This window comes from Eurosta solidaginis, chromosome 3 (assembly GCF_040869045.1).
Source record: "Eurosta solidaginis isolate ZX-2024a chromosome 3, ASM4086904v1, whole genome shotgun sequence".
Taxonomy (NCBI): domain Eukaryota; kingdom Metazoa; phylum Arthropoda; class Insecta; order Diptera; family Tephritidae; genus Eurosta; species Eurosta solidaginis.
In genome coordinates this window covers 143,492,472-143,517,278 of record NC_090321.1, presented here as the reverse complement: position 1 = coordinate 143,517,278, position 24,807 = coordinate 143,492,472, and the positions used below count along the sequence as shown (strand labels likewise).

Below are 24,807 nucleotides of genomic sequence, written 5' to 3'. Positions count from 1 at the left end.
ATTCGGGCAAATTTGCCATTAATTGTTATAAATAAATTAGTTAGTTTCAACAAAAGTGAACTCATTATTTGTGATTTCATGTTTTTTTGAAAACAACTAAATAAAGACATGTATTTACGTGTAAGTGAAATTTGACACAAAAAATGGGCCGGTCAAAAATTAATTCTATTTAAGATTTTTTGGTACGCTACAAATTGTTTTGGAACAATTTTTTAGGATTTTGGTAGAGGCTGTTATAGGTAAGTGTCAACAATGGGAAACCATATTTGTATGTAGGTGAAATGCTTGTGCTTTCGAATTTAGCGGGGATACATAAAATTTGAAATTCACATTAGAACCCTTAGATAATTGTTCCCAAAGACGGCGCGCTTGTGCATAAAGGTTAGGTCTTTGAAATTCGCATTAGAACACTTAGATAATTGTTCCCAAATATGGCGCGGTTGTGCACGAAAAATAATTACGATATTTATATGAATTATTCGAATTTACAAAAAACTTTTTGGATCCATATAACTTTTATATGATTAAACGTATGCTAAGTATGCGAAACAGCCTGTCAATAGATTGTATGGAAATTTTGTTAGCGTATTAATATATAGATTCAATAAGTGAATGGAAACATTTGTATTTGAAAATAATGTAAAAGAGGATTTGATTGTTCAACACTTTTTGGCAACAATAAAAAAAGAACTTTGTAAAATTTTAAGAGAAAAACTAACTCATTATCAAAATATTAAGTTTAATTGCGAGCTGTTTTGTAAATATATTTTGATTAAAGAAGGAGTAGAGTGTTTGGTGGAATTGAAATCACATCAAACCACGATGGTTTTGCTTGAGTCAAATTCTGCGGAAAATGATATTGATCTGTTTTACGAGGACCAGTGTGCAATTTTATCTTCAAAAATGAGTGAATTTCAAGAAAGAGATAGTGGTTGGTCACTAATTGAGATATCACATCTAGAAGCGTATATAAATAAAAATGAGCCTATTAAAGGCTCAAAATATATACCTTTACCACCAACAATTCAGAACAAACATTCATGTATAAATATTCAAAACACATATGAATACTGTTTAAAATGGGCAATTATATCAGCTCTATATCCTAGAAGTTCTAAAACAAATAGGTGTTCGTCATATGAAGTAGATGATATAAAAGCAGTTGTGATAGAACTGCGAAACAATATTACAATCAACTTCCATAATATAAATTTTCCACTTGCGGTTAAACAAATCAAAATATTTGAAGAAAACAATCCTGGCATTATTGTCAATCTTTTCGGTCTGGATAATACCAATATAGTGGGCCCATATTATTTTACAAAAGAGGAACGAAAACATCATATAAATTTATTGATGTTAGAGGACATTAACAACTTCCATTACGTTTGGATAAAGAACATTTCGGGGTAAGACACTAAGAAAAACTCTTAAATCAAACAAAGTTCGTTAAAACAATTTTTATTTTTATATAATTTCAGATTAATACGTAGTCAATTAACAAAATGTAAACGGAAAGTGTTCGCATGCAACACATGTTTAATCCACTTCCATACAAACGAAGCTTTAGCATACCACAAGGATCATTGCAATAAAATACTAACAGAGATGCCTTCCGAAAATGATAAAGTATTAAACTTTAGTAATTTTATAAAACAATTGCATGCGCCCTTTTTTATTAATGCATACTTTGAGTGTATTCTAGAACCAAAAGATATTCAAAATTCTAGCAAAGTTAAATCAGTTCAAAAACATATTCCTTAAGCTTATAATTACTACATCAAATTTTCTTATGACAACAGTTTAGATAGTTTTAGATTATATAGTGGTGAGGATTGCACAAACCATTTCTTCAAAAATTTAGTTGAAGATGTTTTTGAAAATCTATGGTATTATAAGCAAAAAAATACCGATGATCCCTTTAACTCCCTCTCAAGAACAATTTCATAAAGAATATTCAAAATGTCATATTTGTAATGAATATTTTAATAAAGATGGCAGATCATTGTCATTTAGCTGATGAATATAGAGGTCCTACTCATAAAAAATGCAATTTAGAATATCAAATTTCGCGCTTCGTGGCAATATTATTTCACAATCCTTCGTCCTACGACTGTCATTTGTTTGTTAGAGAACTTTCGACAACACAAGGCGACATTAAAGTTTCCCTTAAATAAAGAAGCATATATATCCATATCTAAGAGAATATGTATAACTGAAAAAGATTCTATATATTAATTTGGACAAATTTTTAGTTAAGTTTGTGGTTATTGGAGCTTTTCGGCCGATAATTTCAAGACAAAACACAAGTTTTTCTTTTTCTCCTACGCGTTTCTATGAGTATTTTCCATCTTCCTCAGGGATGATTCAATGTTAAATAACTTTATTAAAACATATAGACATTACTAAATATAAATAAACAACACTTAACATTAATTCATTCATGATTCAATGTTAAATAACTTTATTAAAACATATAGACATTACTAAATATAAATAAACAACACTTAACATTAATTCATTCATGATTAATGTTAAGTGTTGTTTATTTATGTTTAGTAATGTCTATATGTTTTAATAAAGTTATTTAACTATGATTTATCCCTGAGGAAGACGGAAAATACCCATCGAAACGCGTAGGAGAAAAAGCAAAACTTGTGTTTTGTCCTGAAATTATCGGCCGAAAAAAATTCTATTGGACTTCGTTTTTTGTATTCATACAGATGTATGCCATCTAGCTTACAAAGTTTGTATGGTTTTGCTATGTCACAATTCCAATTAGGAATTTTGAATGAGTTGAAAATATTGAAGGCTTTAATGTAAACAATATTGCAGATGATTTGGAAATTGGTTATATATTAGAAGTGGATTTAGAATATCCATCTAGTTTACATGATTATAATATTGATTTTCCATTCTGTTCAGAAAACAAAAAAATAAAAGCATGAAATATACTAAGCTGATAACAGACTTATCCAAAAAAGAAAAATATATAATACACTATAGAACTCTTAAACAATGTATAAGACATGGATTAGTTTTAGTTAAAATACATAAAATTCTAAAATTTGTTCAATCAGATTGGTTGAAAAAATATATTGATTTGAATAACCATCATCGAACATTAGCTAAAAATTCATTTCAACAAAATTTTTTCAAGCTACTAAACAATGCAGTCTATGGAAAGACTATAGAAAATGTTGATAAACGAAAAGATATAAAAATAGTAACCGAATGGGAGAGTAGAGGTAAGAGATTAGGAGCTAGAGCTCTAATAGCAAGGTATAATTATCCTAGTTCACAACAATTTACTGATAATATGATTGCAATACAATTGAATGAAGGTTTCACAATTTACAGTAAGCCTGTTTATATAGGTTTTACTCATTTAGAACTTTCTAAACTGAAAATGTATGAATTTCATTATGATTACATTAAACCAAAATATTGTGAAAATGTTAATCTGAACTATATGGATACTGACTCCTTTATTTACGATATTAAGACAAATGACTTTTATGATGATATTCGTAAGGATATAAGCATGCAATTTGATACATCTGCATACCCAAATCCAAATGTTTTTGATTTTCCATTGTTAAACAAAAAGGTTTTGGGTATAATGAAAGATGAATGTAATGGCAAATTAATGAAGGAATTTATTGGTTTGAGAGCAAAAATGTATTCTATTCGCATTGATCAAGAAGAAAAAGAGATTAAAAAATTAAGGGTTTTAAACAATGTGTTACTCTCAAACTTTCTGCAAATGATTTTAAAAATGTTTATTCGAAAAGAAATTGTACTTTGACTCAATGTATATTTTTAGATCAAGAAATAAATAAATTAACATGAAGTTTTTTAGATGATAAGAGATTTGTAAAAAATTATGGAATTAATACCTAGGCGTGGAATTCTATCTTCTATTATCAAATGAAGAGGTCCAAATTTATTTAAATTCATATTACTAATATTATTAATATTTGCTTCTCGCAACTCTTGAGTGATTGATATAATCTCGTTTTGATGGTTGTTATGACCAGCACTTTTTGAAGATATAAGCAACCTCAATCTACCCACCAACTCATTAGGGTTATCCCAATATTGATAAATATTTTTACGGTAATCGATTGATTTCAATAAACCTCTACCCCTTATGAACTAGTGTGGATAATAATTGAATAATTTCCGAAATATATACATTTATTCAAAATCATTATATCAACCAAAATAAATCTATCTAAAAGGGCTTATTGACCCGATAAAAGGAATAAATTTTTATTTAAATTTATACATCTACGCCCCGATTCTGAGCGTTACCGGTAAAATAGTACCGAGAACATTATGTAACCGAATATCGTTACCAGCTCTTTTATCCGCGATTCTGGCCCAAGTGGTAACACTGTCATCACCGAAAAACTAACCAGTGTCTGTGGAGAATTGAAAGGTAGTTTTCTTCGCTTTCACGGTTGCCACTTTGGTCCATTTGGACCAAAAATGGTCCCTTCCAACCCCATTTGGTCTGCTGGTCCCTTTTCTTCAATTTTGGTCCTTTTTAGGCAGTAGCCACGATTGGTACTTTTCTTTCTTTTTCACTCAGGTAAAAATTCACTATATTGCCTAAAAATTCGCCACACTTTCGTTATCCCCCATATAATTTTGAATTTACTTCAATGGAACTCTCACCATAAAAAATTGCTCAGTCAACAAAATGTACCAGAACAATAACATTTCACTATAATTTATGTCAGGGATTAAGAAGAAAAGTGTTGGCAAACACATTGTCGTTAATTGTTGATGAAATAGCCGACTAATCAAAAAAAAACTTTTGTTTTATAATAATATTAATAACGGCTAGATATTTCGATCGGTTATATAACACTATGTGAAATATATGCAAATAAAAATTGCCTCTCACCTAGCATAGCTTATAGCGAGCACTCTGCCGTGAGCCTAACACTTTCAAAACTTATACAAAGAAATTTGGCACGTTGATATTTAAATCTTTCTCACCCAGCTCAATGAGTTCAAGGAATTCCAGGACTATTGTGGTGTTAAGCCACGCAAGGTAATTGAAAACTAAGTATCTTGGCACCCGAAATATTTTAACTAGAAGACAGAAGGAAGCAAATGCAAAATAGATTTGATTTCGGAAGAAATGTTTTGTATAAAATTATTCCCGTAGGTGCTAGCATAACCCCTGAGGCCTGGGATCAAAACTCGCACTTACTGAATCTAGGCTCTGATATGAAGTTTAAACGTTAACGGAAAAAGTGAGCATGTATAAAAATAGCACTAATAAAATTACCTAGTTTCATTTATGATTTACTGAATTGTCCACATACATAGTTCAGCAACACCAGAACGCAAATTTTGAACCGTTTCTTATTATTTCTTTTATTCATTGCAATCAACAACATAATGCTTGAACCAAGAGCTTTGTGACCAAAACTAGGTTCACAACGTTTGGTTGGTGAAAGACATAGACTTATCCTATGTCAATATATATTACCATTTTTGGTTGCATGCACATATATATCTTTGTTCAGCTTGGATTGTCTTCACTATGTTTAGTAAAATTTTATATGGAAACATCCTAAAATTTTGTATTTTATACAAATAAAATAAAATAAAAATTTCGTCCTTTTTTCGATGAATTTTTGTCCCAAAGAAAACATGGTGGGGCTACCGTGTTCGCTTTACCGATGTCTCACTGGTAGATACGAGGTTAACGAACAAAGGGACGATGTGTATATGCATATTATCATTTATTTATTTATTTATTTAAGCCAATTAAGCCAATTAAAAAAGAATCTTATAGGCTAATTATAAAAGTGTAAAGTAGTTAACAATGTATAATAATATAAATTACCTTACTTATAAAAAGTATTAAAAAAATACTCAAAAAGCCATCTTTCGAACAAGAAAAATCTATCTCACAAAATTTAGAAATTCTATTGAACTCAATTAAGGCTCTAGTAATTGGAGCATTCCGCGCATAAAGAGCCCTGAGAACACCAATATGAAAAAACTCGGAAGCACGAAGAGCTCTAGCCAGTATATTAATGAAAATCCTCTCCAAGAGCACAGGGCAATCAAGAACCCCACGTAACAAATCGAAAACGAACGACAGCGATAAAATTGTCCTCCTGTCCTGCAACGATTTTAAGTTAATCAATAAGCAACGAGATTTATAAGTCGGAATAGGATCCGAGAAGCGCAGATTGCGTAATGCAAAGCGTACGAATACTTTTTGGATTCGTTCAATTCTTGCAACATGGCAGGAATAATACGGAGACTAGATGAAACAAGCGTACTCAAGTTTGGATCGCACAAACGCAGAATATAAAACCTTTAGCGTATACGGGTCACTGAAATCCAAGCTATGACGCCTAACAAAAGCTGGCATGGAATACGAGTTAGCAATGCACACATTAATATAACTTGAAAACGAAAACTTCGAGTCAAATATTGCTCCCAAGTCCTTAATTTCATTAACCCGCAACAGGGGCGAGTTTGATATTTGATACACGGTATCAATCAAGTTGACACGCTTCGAAAAAGTTATTTGGAAGCACTTTTTTAGGTTAAGTGATAACCGATTATTATTACACCAGTTACTAAGTTTATCCAAAGCTTCTTGCAACAATACCGCATCATGAAGGCTATGAATAGGCAAGTATATTTTAAGGTCATCTGCATACAGCAAGAATCTTACTTTAGAGAAGCAAGAGCGAATATCATTAATAAACATGACAAAAAACAGTGGACCCAGGATACTACCTTGTGGAAAACCGGAGGAAGCAACGAATGGACGAGACCTAACACCATCAACCACAACCATGCAACGACGATTAAATAAGTAGGATTCAATCCAACTCAAAAATACTGAGTGAAAGCCCAAACAGGCTAACTTTTTTATCAAAATAACATGGGAGATCCGATCGAATGCCTTGGAAAAGTCAGTATACACAGCGTCAACCTGATATCCTGCCCGAAAAGCAGCGAGGCAGTCATCCGAGAAAATAGTCAGATTAGACACAGTTGAACGTTCTGGAAAAAATCCATGCTGCTCTGGACACACAAGATTCTTTACACAGAAACGTAATTTATCTTGGATGATACATTCAAAGAGCTTCGCAATGGCGGAAAGTTTTGAAATAGGCCTATAATTAGTAATACCATTTTTATTGCCGCTCTTGAAAATAGGTGTAATGAACGCTACTTTCCACGCATCAATAAAAGTACCTGTAGATAACGAATTATTAAAAATTAACAACAGTGGATAGACTAGGGAATCACATTGTTTAAACAAAATTGTAGAGAACCCATCGATATCGGTACTCGTCGACGTCTTAAGCCGAATAAGCCCATTAAGAACATCTTCCTTAGACAGTACTACATTACCGAAGTCAATAGAAGCCTGAATATTAAAAGTAATATTATCATGATTGACAGAGTCAGAAGTGAAATTGTTCATAAAGTATTCAGCATGATAAGTTTCTACATAGTTATATTGTGATTTATTCTGTGAAAGTACATAATGTAAACAATTATGTATAGCAAGAGGCAACACTATTTTACTATTATCTTTACTTATTTGCGCTTACAATTCTTTATTTTTCAGTTTTGCCTTTTTCTCAACAACAGTTGTTGTGTGGTTATTTCGATGTAACCACCTAGTTTTGTGGGTAAAAAATTATCCGGCTACTTTCGCGGGTAGAATACCATAAGTGTGTAAAAGTTGCCACATGATTTCGTTACCGTGGTGAAGAATGTTGTTACCACACTAGAGTCGGGGCGTTAGTGAAAATGTTGATGTCATCAAACCCGCTGAAGCTAAACCGGACTCAATTACACACACACACATTTGCGGGTTTGCGGTCACACACACATACAGACACACACACATATATCAATCACTGAAGAGTTGCGAGAAGCAAATATTATTAAGTAATATGAGTATAAATAAATTTGGACCTTCTCATTTGATAATAGAAGATCGAAAACGAAAACAATTCTAGACGGAAATAAAAACATTAATTTAAACAAGAAAAGAATAATTAACCTAGCTGCTCCTATAAAAGACGATGATGACATTTCGAAATTATTCTTTTTCGAAGCGTTAAATAAGATAAAACTGAATTATGTTTTTTTATTCTTTTATTTTATAATGATTCCAAGCGTATGTATTAATTTGATTATTTTATACAAATCTCTTATCATCTAAAAAACTTAATGTTAATTTATTTATTTTTTGTGTATACAATTCATGACATTTTGATCTAAAAATATACATTAAGTCAAAGTACAATTTCTTTTCGAATAAACATCTTTTAAAATCATTTGCAGAAAGTTTGAGAGTAACACATTGTTTAACACCTTTAATTATACTCAGTTGAGCAGAGCTCACAGAGTATATTAAGTTTGATTGGATAACGGTTGGTTGTACATATATAAAGGAATCGAGATAGATATAGACTTCCATATATCAAAATAATCAGGATCGAAAAAAAATTTGATTGAGCCATGTCCGTCCGTCCGTCCGTTAACACGATAACTTGAGTAAATTTTGAGGTATCTTGATGAAATTTGGTATGTAGGTTCCTGAGCACTCATCTCAGATCGCTATTTAAAATGAACGATATCGGACTATAACCACGCCCACTTTTTCGATATCGAAAATTTCGAAAAACCGAAAAAGTACGATAATTCATTACAAAAGACCGATAAAGCAACGAAACTTGGTAGATGAGTTGAACTTATGACGCAAAATAGAAAATTAGTAAAATTTTGGACAATGGGCGTGGCACCGCCCACTTTTAAAAGAAGGTAATTTAAAATTTTGCAAGCTGTAATTTGGCAGTCGTAGAAGATATCATGATGAAATTTGGCAGGAACGTTAATCTTATTACTATATGTACGCTTAATAAAAATTAGCAAAATCGGAGAAGGACCACGCCCACTTTTAAAAAAATTTTTTTTTTTAAGTAAAATTTTAACAAAAAAATTTAATATCTTTACAGTATATAAGTAAATTATGTCAAGATTCAACTCCAGTAATGATATGGTGCAACAAAATACAAAAATAAAAGAAAATTTAAAAATGGGCGTGGCTCCGCCCTTTTTCATTTAATTTGTCTAGGATACTTTTAACGCCATAAGTCGAACAAAAATTAACCAATCCTTTTGAAATTTGGTAGGGGCATAGATTTTATGGCGTTAACTGTTTTCTGTGAAAATGGGCGAAATCGGTTGATGTCACGCCCAGTTTTTATACACAGTCGTCCGTCTGTCCTTCCGCATGGCCGTTAACACGATAACTCGAGCAAAAATCGATATATCTTTACTAAACTCAGTTCACGTACTTATCTGAACTCACTTTATTTTGGTATGAAAAATGAACGAAATCCGACAATGACCACGCCCACTTTTTCGATATCGATAATTACGAAAAATGAAAAAAATGCCATAATTCTATACCAAATACGAAAAAAGGGATGAAATATGGTAAGGTAATTGGATTGTTTTATTGACGCGAAATATAACTTTAGAAAAAACTTTATAAAATGGTTGTGACACCTACCATATTAAGTAGAAGAAAATGAAAAAGTTCTGCAGGACGAAATAAAAAACCCTTAAAATCTTGGCAGGTATTACATATATAAATAAAGTAGCGGTATCCAACAGATGATGTTCTGGGTCACCCTGGTCCACATTTTGGTCGATATCTGGAAAACGCCTTCACATATACAACTACCACCACTCCCTTTTAAAACTCTCATTAATACCTTTAATTTGATACCCATATCGTACAAACTCATTCTAGAGTCACCCCTGGTCCACCTTTATGGCGATATTTCGAAAAGGCGAACACCTATAGAACGAAGGCCCACTCCCTTTTAAAAATACTCATTAACACCTTTCATTTGATACCCATATCGTACAAACAAAGTCTAGAGTCACCCCTGGTCCAGAAAGGCCCACTCCCTCTTAAAATATTCATTAACTCCTTTCGTTTGATACCCATATTGTACAAACGAATTCTTGAGTCACCCCTGGCCCACCTTTATGGCGATATCTCGAAACGGCGTCCACCTATGGAACTAAGGATTACTCCCTTTTAAAATACTCATTAACACCTTTCATTTGATACCCATATCGTACAAACGCATTCTAGAGTCACACCTGGTCCATCTTTATGGCGATATCTCGAAAAGGCGTCCACCTATAGAACTAAGGCCCACTCCCTCTTAAAATACTCATTAACTCCTTTCGTTTGATACCCATATTGCACAAACGAATTCTAGAGTCACCCCTGGTCCACCTTTATGGCGATATCTCGAAAAGGGGTCCACCTATAGAACTAAGCCCCACGCCCTTTTAAAATAATCATTAACACCTTTCATTTGATACCCATATCATACAAACAAATTCTAAAGTCACCCCTGGTCCACCTTTATGGCGATATCTCGAAAAGGCGAACACCTATAAAACGAAGGCCCACTCCCTTTTAAAAATAATCATTAACACCTTTGATTTGATACCCATATCGTACAAACAAAGTCTAGAGTCACCCCTGGTCCACCTTTATTGCGATACCTCGAAAATGCGTCCACCTATAGAACTAAGGCCCACTCCATCTTAAAATACTCATTAACTCCTTTCGTTTGATACCCATATTGCACAAACGAATTCTAGAGTCACCCCTGGCCCACCTTTATGGCGATATCTCGAAACGGCGTCCACCTATAGAACTAAGGCCCACTCCCTTTTAAAGTACTCATTAACACCTTTCGTTTGATGCCCATATTGTGCAAACAAATTCTAGGGTCACCCCTGGTCCACCTTTATGGCGATATCTCAAAACGGCGTCCACCTATGGAACTAAGGATTACTCCCTTTTAAAATGCTCATTAACACCTTTCATTTGATACCCATATCGTACAAACGCATTCTAGAGTCACCCCTGGTCCATCTTTACGGCGATATCTCGAAAAGGCGTCCATCTATAGGACTTAGGTCCACGCCCTTTTAAAATACTCATTAATACCTTTCATTTGATACCCATATCGTACAAACGCATTCTAGAGTCAACCCTGATCCACCTTTATGGCTATATCCCTAAATGGCGTCCACCTATAGAACTATGGCCCACTCCCTCATAAAATACTCTTTAATGCCTTTCATTTGATACACATGTTATACAAATACATTCCAGGGTTTCCCTCGGTTCATTTTCCTACATGGTTATTTTCCCTTATGTTGTCACCATAGCTCTCAACTGAGTATGTAATGTTCGGTTACACCCGAACTTAACCTTCCTTACTTGTTTTTTAATCTCCTTTTCTTCTTGATCGATGCGAATAGAATACATTTTTGCTCTCAAACCAATAAATTCCTTCATTAATTTGCCATTACATTCATCTTTCATCATACCCAAAACCTTTTTGTTTAACAATGGAAAACCAAAAACATTTGGATTTGGGTATGCAGATGTATCAAATTGCATGCTTATATCCTTACGAATATCATCATAAAAGTCATTTGTCTTAATATAGTAAATAAAGGAGTCAGTATCCATATAGTTAAGATTTACATTTTCACAATATTTTGGTTTAATATAATCATAATGAAATTCATACATTTTCATTTTAGAAAGTTCTAAATGGGTAAAACCTATATAAATAGGCTTATTGTATATGAAACCTTTATTCAATTGTATTGCAATCATATTATCAGTAAATGGTTGTGAACTATGAACACTAAACTTTGCTATTAGAGCTCTAGCTCCTAATCTCCTACCTCTACTCTCCCATTCGGTTACTATTTTTATATCTTTTCGTTTATCAACATTTTCCATAGTCTTTCTATATAGTGCATTGTTTAATAGCTTGAAAAATGTTTGTTCAAATGAATTTTTAGCTAATGTTCGATGGCGGTTATTAAAATCAATACATTTTTTCAACCAATCTGATTGAACAAATTTTAGAATTTTATGTATTTTAACTAAAACTAATCCATGTCTTATACATTGTTTAAGAGTTCTATAGTGTATTATATATTCTTCTTTTTTGGATAAGTCTGTTATCAGCTTAGTATATTTCATATTTTTATTTTTTTGTTTTGTTTTCTGAACAGAATGGAAAATCATTATGGTAATCATGTAAACTAGATAGATGTTCTAAATCCACTTCTAATATATAACCAATTTCCGAATCATCTGCAATATTGTTTACATTAAAGCCTTCAATATTTTCAACGCATTCAAAATTTCTAAATGGAAGATATTGTGACATAGCAAAACCATACAAATTGCTTACATCTAAATAAGTGAGATAATTCGATTCTTTATTACAGTCATAATCACTCATATATTCAATATTTGCTATTGTATATCGCTTACTGCACTGAAAAATTCCTACTCCAATACCCCGCTTTATAAAACTATACATATTATTATCGGTTATTAGTTCTAAATTTATTTTTGTTGTCTTCAACATAGCATCCCAAGATAAACCTGGGGTGGTATAATATTGACATGGATCTAAGTTATAGATATCTTTGCATACTTTTCTAAAATTTTCGAAAATGTCACATAATAGTAAGACATCTACTTACAAATATAACAATAAATAATCCATCAAGTTTTTGCATTTGAATATATTCCACACTTTTGAGCATGTTCGTAATCAGCTGCATTACACGCTTCATTATTTAATTTGTTAAAGAAATATGAACGAGCAGGTAGTTCTGTTTCTTTTAAACGGTCTATCGAGTTTAGGTAATCATAAGGAAATACACCTTTACGCTTCATTCATGTAAATTCATCATTATTTTTATACCCTATAGCATATATCCTCCATACAACCGATTTTTTCAGAAAAAGGATTTTTGTAATATCTTACTCAATTTAACAGATTTAAGCTTCAAACTTCACCATATACTTTCGTATATTGCACATATTGTTGCCTGAAAAAATTGATGAGATCGGTCTTATATATAGTATATATCTTCCACACCCGATTGTTCAGATAAGAAACTTTTCGTAATTATTGCTCTATTTTAAGAGCTAGAGGCTTCAAATTTCAACGAATACTTACGTATATAGCATATATTGTTGTCTGAAAAAATCATAAAGGCCGGTGGTATATATAGTATATATATGGTGGTATATATAGTATATATATATAGTATATATATATATATTTTCGCAATTTTAGCCCCATTTTAACAGCTAGAAGCTTCAAATTTCACCGAATGCTTACGTATATGGCATATATTGTTGTTTGAAATATCATAGAGATCGGTTGTATATATAGTATATATCTCATTCAACCGTTTGTTCAGATAAGAATCTTTTCGAAATTTCTACCCCATTTTAACAGATATAAGCTTCAAATTTCACCGATTGCTTACGTATATAGTATATATTGTTGTGCCAAAAAATCATAGAGATCGCTGATATATATAATATATATATGATGGTATATATAGTATATATATAGTATATATATTCATGTAAATTCATCATTATTTTTATACCCTATAATAGCATATATCCTCCGTACAACCGATTTTTTCAGAAAGAGGATTTTTGTAATATCTTACTCAATTTAACAGATTGAAGCTTCAAACTTCACCATATACTTTCGTATATTGCACATATTGTTGCCTGAAAAAATTGATGAGATCGGTCTTATATATAGTATATATCCCCCACACCCGATTGTTCAGATAAGAAACTTTTCGTAATTACTGCCCTATTTTAAGAGCTAGAGGCTTCATTTTTCAACGAATGCTTACGTATATAGCATATATTGTTGTCTGAAAAAATCATAAAGGCCGGTGGTATATATAGTATATATATGATGGTATATATAGTATATATATATATTTTCGCAATTTTAGCCCCATTTTAACAGCTAGAAGCTTCAAATTTCACCAAATGCTTACGTGTATAGCATATATTAAATTCTAAAAACTAATTATGCGGCTTCATGAAAATCTCACGTACATATATATGTGCCAGTATGCATATAAGACAAAGTCAAGGTGCTGTTTAAAAATCTAAGGGACTCTTTAAAACGGCTCGGGCGAAGTCTAGGGCTCATTAGAAATATGAATAAAACTAAGGGCCCCCATTTAAAATCTGAGCTCGATCCTCTCCTGAACGGCTAAGCTCTGCTAAATGCAAAAATCTCTAAGCTTTTTCTTATAGATCGGCCAGAACAGAAACCGAAAGAACGGATGAGCCTAAATGTAAGCAACGAAATTGTTGAATGATCTTGAGAGGTGGTAAAAATTTCAGGTCAAGATAAATATAGAACTGGTCTCATTCCTTCGGTCAGACTCTCCCAGACTGTTCCGAAAATAATACTCTGCTCGCATTTCTAAGGCCAGACTGTTGACAGACTGGTACGAAATAATTGAGTTTTTAGGGTGAGACATGCACCGAGCTTTCCATACAAAATGTGATCCAGAAACCTCATAAGCACACTACTAATCGATCTTCTTTTTAGAAATGTAGAATCGATTTTTTTTAAATCATTCGATTCTTTAGGTATCGAAGTTTTCATCACTATATACTTTACGGAGGCTTGAGGAAATATATATTCTGTAATATTTGTTTTTATAAATTTAGCTTTATTTTGTTGGTGGCTTCGAGAGAAAAAATTTCTTCGCACTTCTGGCAAGCAATATATTGAACATGTGTTTATCTGTTTTGTGGTATAATATTGTGTTCAGTACGAAATGAAAACTAATTAATACCACATTCTTAGATTCTAGTAAGCCAATTGAGGTTACCCTAAAGGGGAATTCAGTCTTATAAGTAATCCAAAGATTCGCAGATCTGTTGTCTGGAAGTACTTTATTCAAGTGCAGGGCGATTCTGCGAAATGCAAATTGTGCGGAAAAAAAATGCAAAACAGGTGGAAATACAACCAATTTGTTAAATCACTTGAAACGGTCACATCCAACGTTGATGGAAATGTCTTCATCAACAGCTCCTATAGAATCCCTTATTGAACCTAATAACAACAACATAAGGAAGTCTCAGTCTATAGATGAGCGACAAAAACAACTGGATTGTGCTTTGATTAGAATGATTGCCACAGATATGCAACCATTTAGGATTTTCGAAGATAACGGATGCAGATCTTTTACACAATGCTTGGATCCTCGGTAGGTTTTGCTTTCACGAGTAACATTAAGAAACACACTTTTAACAAATATATAAAATCAATACTTTTTATGACATAGACAGTTGCTGCTGCTACGAAAACAGAAGTGGCAATTTTTATGAAATTTCGTCAATTAAATTCCTTATTCCTTTTTATTTTCAATAAGCTAAGAAAATACTTCCATAAAGTTTTTAACTGAAACTACGCAAACTATGACACAAATTGCCGTATGTTGTCAATTGAAAGTTCCGTATACCTTATTGATTATAAGGCTGCAAAACGTCTTCTGAGAACATGTTACTTTACGTATGTAATAAATATTTCATTTTTATATGACGCTGAACATGGATCGATTCTAACGCCGTAAACGAAGCCAGAACATTATACATATTTTAATAATAAGTATTAAAGAAGAAAGTGTATTGGTTAATGTTCCCAAGGTTGGTTTCCATACATTTTGAAATAAAAGATTCAAAAAAGCGCAAAAAGTATGAAATTTCGGTAAAAACTATAGCAAATATCTCACTCCGATGAAAGGATCAAGTGAAGACCCATGTGGCATTCCTTGATGCTTCCAATTTTGTTGGCAGGCAACGAAACGAGAGAGGAACTGTCTGGTTAAGTACATAAGCAAGTACACTGTTACAAATAATAAGCAAAATTTAAATACACTTTGTTTGGTTCGATTTAATCGATTAAATCGATTTTTTTCTAGAATCGAATCGATAAAATCGATTCTAAAAAAATCGAATCGAATCCAGCTCTAATCGAGTGATCGAACGTTCAGATCATTATCGTTTTACCTTTATGCTTGCCACAAAAACGGTATACGTCTATATTACAAGTTATTATACGCGCTTATCATCACACTCAGCGAGGCTGTGTTTATAACAGTTGAGAAAACCCCCCGTCTATCATCATGCATTTCTTTTCTATTTTTTCGGCAAACAAAATTTTATATAGTCGCTTTTGGCCTTAACTTTGAGTGCAAAACCCGCTTGCAACAATAGAAGCGTATGTTAAACATCCTACATCAAAAAGAATAAAATCAATGTGGAGTATTTGCACCATAAGTTGAATTGAAATCGGAGTTTTATTGCCTCAACTCCAGTGATCTTCCGCCCAGGAGCGACAAAAGTAACCACCGGCCATCCAAATCCCCTACCAAGAGTAACTACCAGTCCTACCAAATGCCGACATTGGTGAAGTTCAACGCCCTCAGGTAACCAGTGGAATGCGCTTTCGGATAAGTTCTCATACAGTGTTGAGTTCGACTCGGTATCCACAACAGCCACAAAAGGGCAAATCTTCTCCTCCATTGCGAAACTTTCAGAAGATTTCTTAGAACGGGTTTCCTCCTTTACCGGCGCCTTACGCGTAACAGAGTACATATTGAAAATTATAATTCGGCTTGGGAACGCTGTAGGAGGCAATTTTACCACTAACAAGCCCGTCCTATCTCACGCCGACCTCACGCACACGAAACCCCGTCTGCTGATCCTGACTCAGTCAAGATTTTTCGCTTCAGAAAGAGCTTCCCTGGAAAATTCAACGGACTCCGTGTCAACGGACGGTTGGCAGACGTCACCATGACCTACAATGAGCGTCATCCCATCATTCTCCCCGAAAAGGCTTTACTTACTACCCTCTATATAAGTTCTCTGTACGAGACCTTCCTCGAGGCAGGAGTTCCATGCCTCCCCGACTTAAACCTCAGCTGAAAAAAATGTGTATTCCAGTGCAAAATCTGCACGATCCACAAACAATAGACACGTTTTCAAATAATGGCAGCTTTAAGTGGTTTCAGGCTCTGGATCTGGGACTGATATCAGTCTTAGACCGGCCATAGTGACGAATGTCACGCGTGATTAGTTATCACGTCCTGCACGAGGTGCCCCTGCTTCTACTGATAATGGCGGATCTAGAGAGGACAACTCCATAAAACCCGCACCCCCTGAGTCATTGTGCCGAGCTCAGGGGACGGAGGACTCTTTAAGAGTCAAGATCGGTACACAACGGTGACGAACTGGACTGTTTAGGGCTTTGATTTGACATTACATTTTGACTTGATGACTTTGGGCTGTTAGGTGCGGTATTCTGCCACTTTAGTAGGTCGGGGTGAAATCCTACCGAAATGGCTGGTAGGCTAATGCTGCACCTGCCCACGTCCCGTTAAAACCGTGGCGGGCCTCAAGGTACGTTCCAGCTCCGTCGCCGTTAAGTTGGTGGTGTAGGTGCGGTTGAAGATTTTCCCGCTTCGCGTCCGGTCTGGCTCTGAACGCATTACTCATAAGGTAATGCGTCAACCCTCGCGTGGCCTCCCTGCGTAGCATAGATAACCACGAGACCGTTAAAGGGCGACTACACAACCGGCTCCGGATAGCGGCCTTGAGGGGGGAAGAAGAGCGCTTTTGATGGAAATCCGTCAAATCAATCTTCAGCACTCTAAGGCGGCTTCCGCAAATTTGGTGCTCTGCCTTGAAAAAGGCGGAGTGGATATAGTCCTTGTCCAGGAGCCGTGGCTGAGTAGTAACGGCAGTAAGATTTCTGGATTACGGACTGGAAGATTCAACACCTTGGTGCATGGGGAGGCAAGTAGGCCTAGATCCTATGTGCTTGTTAAAAAAGAGATTAAAGCATTTATTCTCTCTAATTTCAGCAATGCTGACGTAACCACGGTCTGCCTCCAGCGAGGAAGTAATGAAATGTGGGTGGTCTCAGCGTACATGCACCACGAGGGCGTAGCGGGACCACCACCTGCGATACTGGGCGAAATCACCGCTGAAGCAAGGCGGAAAGGTGTTGGCGTGATCATCGGTGCCGAGGCTAATGCCAATCATAGCATCTGGGGAATCTCGAATACCAACACTAGAGGTGAGTCTTTATTTACTTTTATTGCAGATGAGGGACTTTGTATATGTAATAGGGGGAATGACCCGACTTTTGTTACTGCGGTAAGGGAGGAGGTCTTGGACCTCACCCTGGTTAGTAGAGAACTGGAAGGTCGGATATCTGGCTGGAGGGTTCTCAACGAGCACTCCTTCTCTGATTACCGATATACTCAGTTCTCGGTGAACGAAGAACGTCCCGGTAAAATATCTTTTAGGAATCCTAAAAGTACTAACTGGGACTTGTATTGTAGGAAGCTGGGATAGCTATTGCCTGCAGCGCCTACCGTTAGTTCGGACCTGTCCGAATCTGAGATAGACGTTCTGGTGGAAAACTTCACCTCGGCAAGCAATAGCGCCTTTCAGCTGTCCTGCCCATTGAAAACTTACAGGGGGAAGGGAAAGTCGCCCTGGTGGTCGGATTCTCTTGACGACCTAAGAGCGTCCAGTCGGCGGCTCTTCAACAGAGCCAGGAGGAGTAAATTACCCTCGGCCTGGGAGCTTTATAAGGTAAGTCTGGGGATTTATAAATATGAAATAAGGATAGCCAAGCGAGATGCATGGCGAAGCTTCTGCGAAAACGTAGAAGGCTGCAATGAATCCGCGAGGTTTAGAAAAATACTCTCTAGGAACCCCGCTCCTCTGGGGTATCTTAGAGAAGATAGTGGGGACTAGTCGATGAGTAGCGAGAAGTCCCTAAGGATTTTACTGGACAATCATTTTCCCGATGTCCCAGTTGCGCAGGGCTCTTCGCCTGCATGGTCGGCGGTCGTTGGCCATGCAGAAGTGCCTGCCATTCCAATACGGTAAAGTCAAATAACCTGGGCTATAGGGTCGTTCAAGCCCTATAAGTCTCCGGGCCCGGATGGAATCATTCCTGCGCAGCTTCAAAGGTCTTTGGGGATTTCCTGCAGCTGGTTGGCCATCATATATACTAACTGCCTCAGGCTTAACTATATCCCGAAATCTTGGCACACGGTTAGGGTTATTTTCATTCCGAAGGCCGACAGAAGCTCTCATGTATCACCTAAGGATTTCAGGCCAATCAGTCTCTCGTCGTTTCTTCTTAAGACGTTTGAGCGGTTGATTGACCTGTACCTACGGGAAAGGATACCTCGGGGGTTACTGTCGGCTTCACAGCATGCGTACTGCAAGGGCAGATCGACGGAAACGGCTCTCCATTCGATTGTAAAGCAAATAGAGGGGTCCCTAGAATACAAAGAGTATGCTCTGGGTGCCTTTCTAGACATCGAGGGGCTTTTAACAATGTCTTACCGGGGGCAATCGAAAGAGCTCTGGTGGGTTTAGGAGTCGAGGCGGCTCTGGTTGAATTTATTAGCAAACTTCTTTGCGGCAGAATTGTCGCAGCGGAGTGGGGAGGGGCCATAATTAAGAAGAAGGTGTGTAGGGGCACGCCACGGGGGGGGGGGGGGGTGTCCTATCTCCTCTCCTCTGGGTTGTGGTAGTCAACGAGCTTCTTGTGGAGCTGGAAGCCAATGGTTGTCGGGTGGTTGCCTATGCAGATGACCTCGCTATCCTAGTCAGAGGCAAATTTCTGGGCACCCTGCGCGATGTTCTGCAGGGCTACCTGGATACTGTGGCTAGGTGGGCTGAATCATATGGATTGGCGGTCAACCCGGGAAAACGGAATTGGTCCTTTTCACAAGGAGATATAAGATGCCCGATTTCAGAACTCCCTCGATTGGAGTACTTTCTGATAGGGTTAAATGTTTGGGGATTGTTTTGGACAAGAAACTGTCCTGGAGACCCAATGTGGAAGATCGGGCCAGGAAGGCCGCCATTGCCTTGTACTGCTGCAGAGGAGCTATCGGAAAGAGATGGGGACTCTCGCCAATAATAGTACACTGGCTTTATGAGATGGTGGTCACACCGATTCTGCTACATGGGGTGCTGGTCTGGTGGAAAGCACTGGACACGGCGAGCACCTCCAAAATGTTAGTGTCAGTGCAACGGACGGCGCTGATCGGTATCAGTGTCGCTTTCAGAACAACACCTACCTTGGCACTGAACGTCATGCTGAACATATACACAGTAGATATTGCGGGAAAGGCGGCCGCGGCAAGGTCGTTGGTCAGGCTTCATGATATGGGATATAGATTTTCTGACCGCGGGCACTCTATCCTTCTTACCAGTTTCGCCTTTATCCCGGACAGGACGGACTACTGTATGCCGATAACTGCTCCCTATACAATCTTCACCCCAGTTATTCCAGAGAGAGAGGATTGGGGAAGAGGAATTATCTGGGGCATGGGACCGGTTAACTTGTTCACGGATGGGTCAAAGCTGGATGGAAAGATTGGTGGGGGGGAAGGGGGGGGGGGTCTTTTGTCAAGAGCTAAATTTAAGCCGCAAGTTTAAGTTGGCTGATCACTGCAGGGTATTCCAAGCGGAAATTGCTGCGATTAAGGATGCGGTGGATAGAATGCTATCCAGTGCTACCACGGTTAGGGAATTTAACATCTACTCTGATAGCCAAGCGGCTATCAAGGCCTTGAGCTCAACTACGGTGCGATCGAGGGTGGTCTGGGAGCGCCTGACCTCGCTTGCGATTGCATCGAATTATTTTACAATTAAGATTATCTGGGTCCCGGGCCATAGTGATATCCCGGGTAACTGTCAAGCGGATTTCTTAGCCCGCATCGGTACAACTGAACCGGATGAAGATGGCTGTAGAGATTTCGGGATCCCGCTGGTCACCTGTGGATTGCTCCTCCATAGCTGGGCCTCGAATCAGCTCAGCAAACGTTGGGCGGATACCACGTCTTGCAGGGTAGCAAGATCTTTCTGGCCAAAAGTGGATGGCAGGAGGTCTGCTGAAATAATTGGGTTCATTAAGGCTCACCTATCAATGGTCATTGGGGTTTTGACAGGGCACTGTCCCATGGGTATCCATGCGGTACGTCTCAATATACTGGAAACTCCATCCTTCTGCAGCTGTATGGAGGATGATGAGGTGGAATCACCAAATTACTTTATGCTTGATTGTCCAGCTTTTGCCAGAACTAGGCGAAAGTACTTCGGTCGCGACTCACTTGGATCTCCCGAGGATATATCCAAAGTTGAGATCGGTATCATTCGGAGCTTTATCGTTGCTACCCAACGATTCTCTAAGTGGTTAGATCCTAAGTCACCGTTATTTTTGGTGTATGTGGTATCACAACGGACCTTCGTGTTGTCCAAGTGAGCTATCCTTATCAGGGCAGCTACCACCTAACCTATCCTATCCTACCCCCGGAACGATGCACCTTTGCTCCGCCCTTTACAACGACAGGTGTAGGCTTCGCCGGCCCCTTTCAAATCAAGGCTTCTATGCTCCGGTCTCCCAAGATAATGAAGGGCTTTGTGGCCGTCTATGTCTGCTTCGCCACCAAAGTCATCCACTTGGAATTATGTTCCGACCTCACCATCCAAGCATTCCCTGCAGCCTTCGCCCGCTTTTTGGGACGCCGAGGATATCCCAGCAAAATTATAAGCGACAACGGCACCACTTTCGTAGGAGCTAAGCGTGCCATGGAAAAGGAGTTCGTATCCTTTCTCAAGGAAGTCTCGTCCGACGTCGTCCAGAGGTATGCACCGCAAGGAATCAACTGAAAATTCATCCCGCCGAGCTGGGGGCGGTTTATGGGAATCTGCCGTCAAAAGTCTTAAAACTCACCTTAAAAAGGTCGCCGGGGCTCATACTTTCAGTTTCGAGAGTTCTCTTCCGTCTTAATTAGAATAGAGGCTGTCTTAAACTCTCGCCCAATCTCCAATCTGTCTTAAGACCCAAGCGATTTCACGGCCTTCACACCGGATCTTTTCCTACGAGGTGCACCGCTGCTCTCCATCCCCGAACCGAGCTATGAACAACTCTCTATGATTACCCGTTGGGAACGCTTGAAAATTTTACGTCACCAGTTCAGCAAGCGCTGCAAGAATAACTATCTCATGGATCTGCACAAGCGATATCGATGGAAGATGACCCAACCTCCGCCTCGAAAAGGCGACATGGTAGTCATCAAGGAAGACAACCTACCCCTTACTGAATAGCGCCTAGGACGCATGGAAGACACACATCTCGGAAGAGACCCACACATTCGAGTTGTCAACGTACGCACCCAGAATGGCGTACTCACCAGGCCAATCACAAAACTGTATTTTCTACCTATTCCTGAGACTGATACGGTTCCTCCCGGCTTGGTAGTATCCCCAGAACGTAGCATAGTCCAACACCCCTGTACTATCCCACTATCTGCGTAAATGCTCCACACGCCTTACTAACACTCTCCCACCAACGAAATGACGGATTAAAATATACTTTTATCCCTATCTTCCACAGATGGATCACCAGCGCCCTCCAGTTCCAGCACCACGCTGCTCCTTGGCATCACATGTGGCAACGCCAGCAACACGTCCACGCTATATATGCTGTGAACTCAACCTGTGGTTACACGAAACTTCCGAGCAGCTGGTAAACTGAAATCACCGAGTGATCGAACGTCCTGATTTTTGGAAAAATCCAGAATCATCATCGTTTTACCTTTATACTTGCCACAAAATCGGTATACGTCTATATTACAAGTTATTATACGAGCTTATCATCAAAATCAGCGAAGCTCAAGCTGTGAAGTTGTGTTTTGATTTCTACTGTGCCTTATTTTGTCTTAAATCAATAAATTTGTTTGTTTAAATAATTATTGTGCTAAAAATAAGTGTAAACACGTTGTGTACTGCATTGGCAATTTAAAGTTCACCTTTTCTTTACTAAAATAAATTGTATCTTAAAAATAATTGATAAAGTGTGTATATCCATACATACATACATATTTGCCGAGTCACTTTGCATATTTGTTGTTGCATTTGATTGGCATTTATATATTTTCAGTTTTCAATTGTTATTTGCTCGTGCACATTTACTTCATTTTCTTTTCACTGCCACAGCTGTTTGCATTGTGTGTTGTTAAGCGTCAGTTAATAGCGATCTTAAACTGCTCATACAGTGATCTTCAAACTGCTCAAACAGTGATTTTCTTACTGTGATCTCCAAACTATTTTCACTGCCTCCGTCTGTTTAATCAATTTTACTTTAACTTATAATGTCTTGCAATTTTGTTAACTGCCAATTGAAAGGTGATACTGAGCGTTTCGTGTCGTGCTGGCTTTGTGATGAGCTTGCTCATATGAAATGCGCTAGTTTGACAGCAAGGGTGTGTGATGCGATCAACGATAACAAGGGTGTGCGTTGGTCGTGCTTGAAATGCAGATCCACCGAAGTGGATCTTTTTAAGCTTTTCAAACATACCCGAAACGCATTCTCCGAAATCGGTAAGGAACTTTCTACATTAGGGGATAAATTCAAGTATTATGAAACTTGTTTAAAACTTTCAAATGTATTACCGATTCAGCTGCTAATGCTAACAGCGACAGTCGTGACAGCAAACGAAAACGAACTGATGTCTCGGCTGGGCGTATTGACCCTAGGACCCCGTTCAAAACATCCAGAACCCAATCGTTCCTACACCTAGCACGATAGAATTAATAAACTTAGCATCTCCAAGTCCTCTTACCGTAGAGCCTTCAACATCAAAGGCACCTCCAACAAAACTAGCAGCTAGAAAAAATATTGAACCTGCAAACCGTTCTCAGGCGACTGAGCCTGGAACTAGGAAGTTGGTTGTAGTCCCTCCTAAAAAATCGATATTCGTGTCAAGATTCGAGAGGGATACTACTGAGGAGGATCTGAAATCGTATATCTTCTCAAAAAGGAAAACCCATGACGTAACAATTCGGAAATTTAATTTTAGTTATGAAAGAAACGTATCTTCCTTTAGATTAGATGTACCTATTGACCATTTTGACACTATCTTGAGTAACGATTTTTGGCCCTCTGGGGCACTTGTGCGGGAATTTGAATATAGGCGGAATAAGAGTGTTCCAAACTGGCAAAGATCCCTGTAATAACACTGAGTCAAAAAACTGAACGAAAAATCTGCTTTAGATATACTTTACCAAAATGTTAGAGGTTTAAACACCAAGTTAACAGAACTGTTTTTAAAATCATTTAACTCAAGCTACGATATAATTGCTTTAACCGAAACCTGGCTGAAACCTCATGTTTTTAACTCAGAGATCCTCTGTAATGACTACCAGATATATCGAAATGACCGCCTGAACAGGGTTGGAGGTGGGGTTCTGCTTGCTGTACACTCTTCAATACCATCTGAAGAGATTTGCGTAACCGCCACCGATACAACTGAGTTCTTGTGCATACGCACACAACTAGCAAATATCCACATTTATTTGGCCATCTGTTATATCCCGCCATCTTCTGAACTGTCCGTTTATATGAATCACATTTCCTTGCTAAGAACTGTTAATTCGATGCTAAAGCCTTCCGATTCCATTATTGTCTTGGGTGACTTCAATATGCCACACATATCATGGTGCATCTCTGACTTTAATATCGTACCAGTTTCGTCAAAGTCTTCCAACAATGAATTTCTAGACGGAATGTCTGAGCTGTGCCTTCAACAAATCAACATCCAATCGAATAAATTCGGAAGAGTGTTAGATTTAGCCTTTGTGGATGATGAATCTAAATATTCCATTAGTCGATGCGAACCCATTATTGAACCTGAAGATGCTTACCACCCTTCCCTCAAAATAGTTTACGAAGTTGCAAATTATGCTTGTAGCAGCGGAAATAAACGATACGAATCCAGTTATCGCTTCGACTT

At 37.4% G+C, this 24,807-nt stretch overlaps 1 long non-coding RNA gene across 1 annotated transcript in view; it reads left to right on the top strand.

Annotated features, from left to right (window-relative positions):
• LOC137244317 (uncharacterized) overlaps positions 1-23,410 on the top strand; it is a 53,226-nt gene extending 29,816 nt beyond the window's left edge. Inside the window, exons 2-3 of the long non-coding RNA XR_010950893.1 lie at positions 17,842-18,056; positions 22,410-23,410. This is a non-coding gene — a long non-coding RNA (uncharacterized lncRNA). The remainder of the gene's footprint in view (positions 1-17,841; positions 18,057-22,409) is intronic.
• Positions 23,411-24,807: the final 1,397 nt, after the last annotated feature.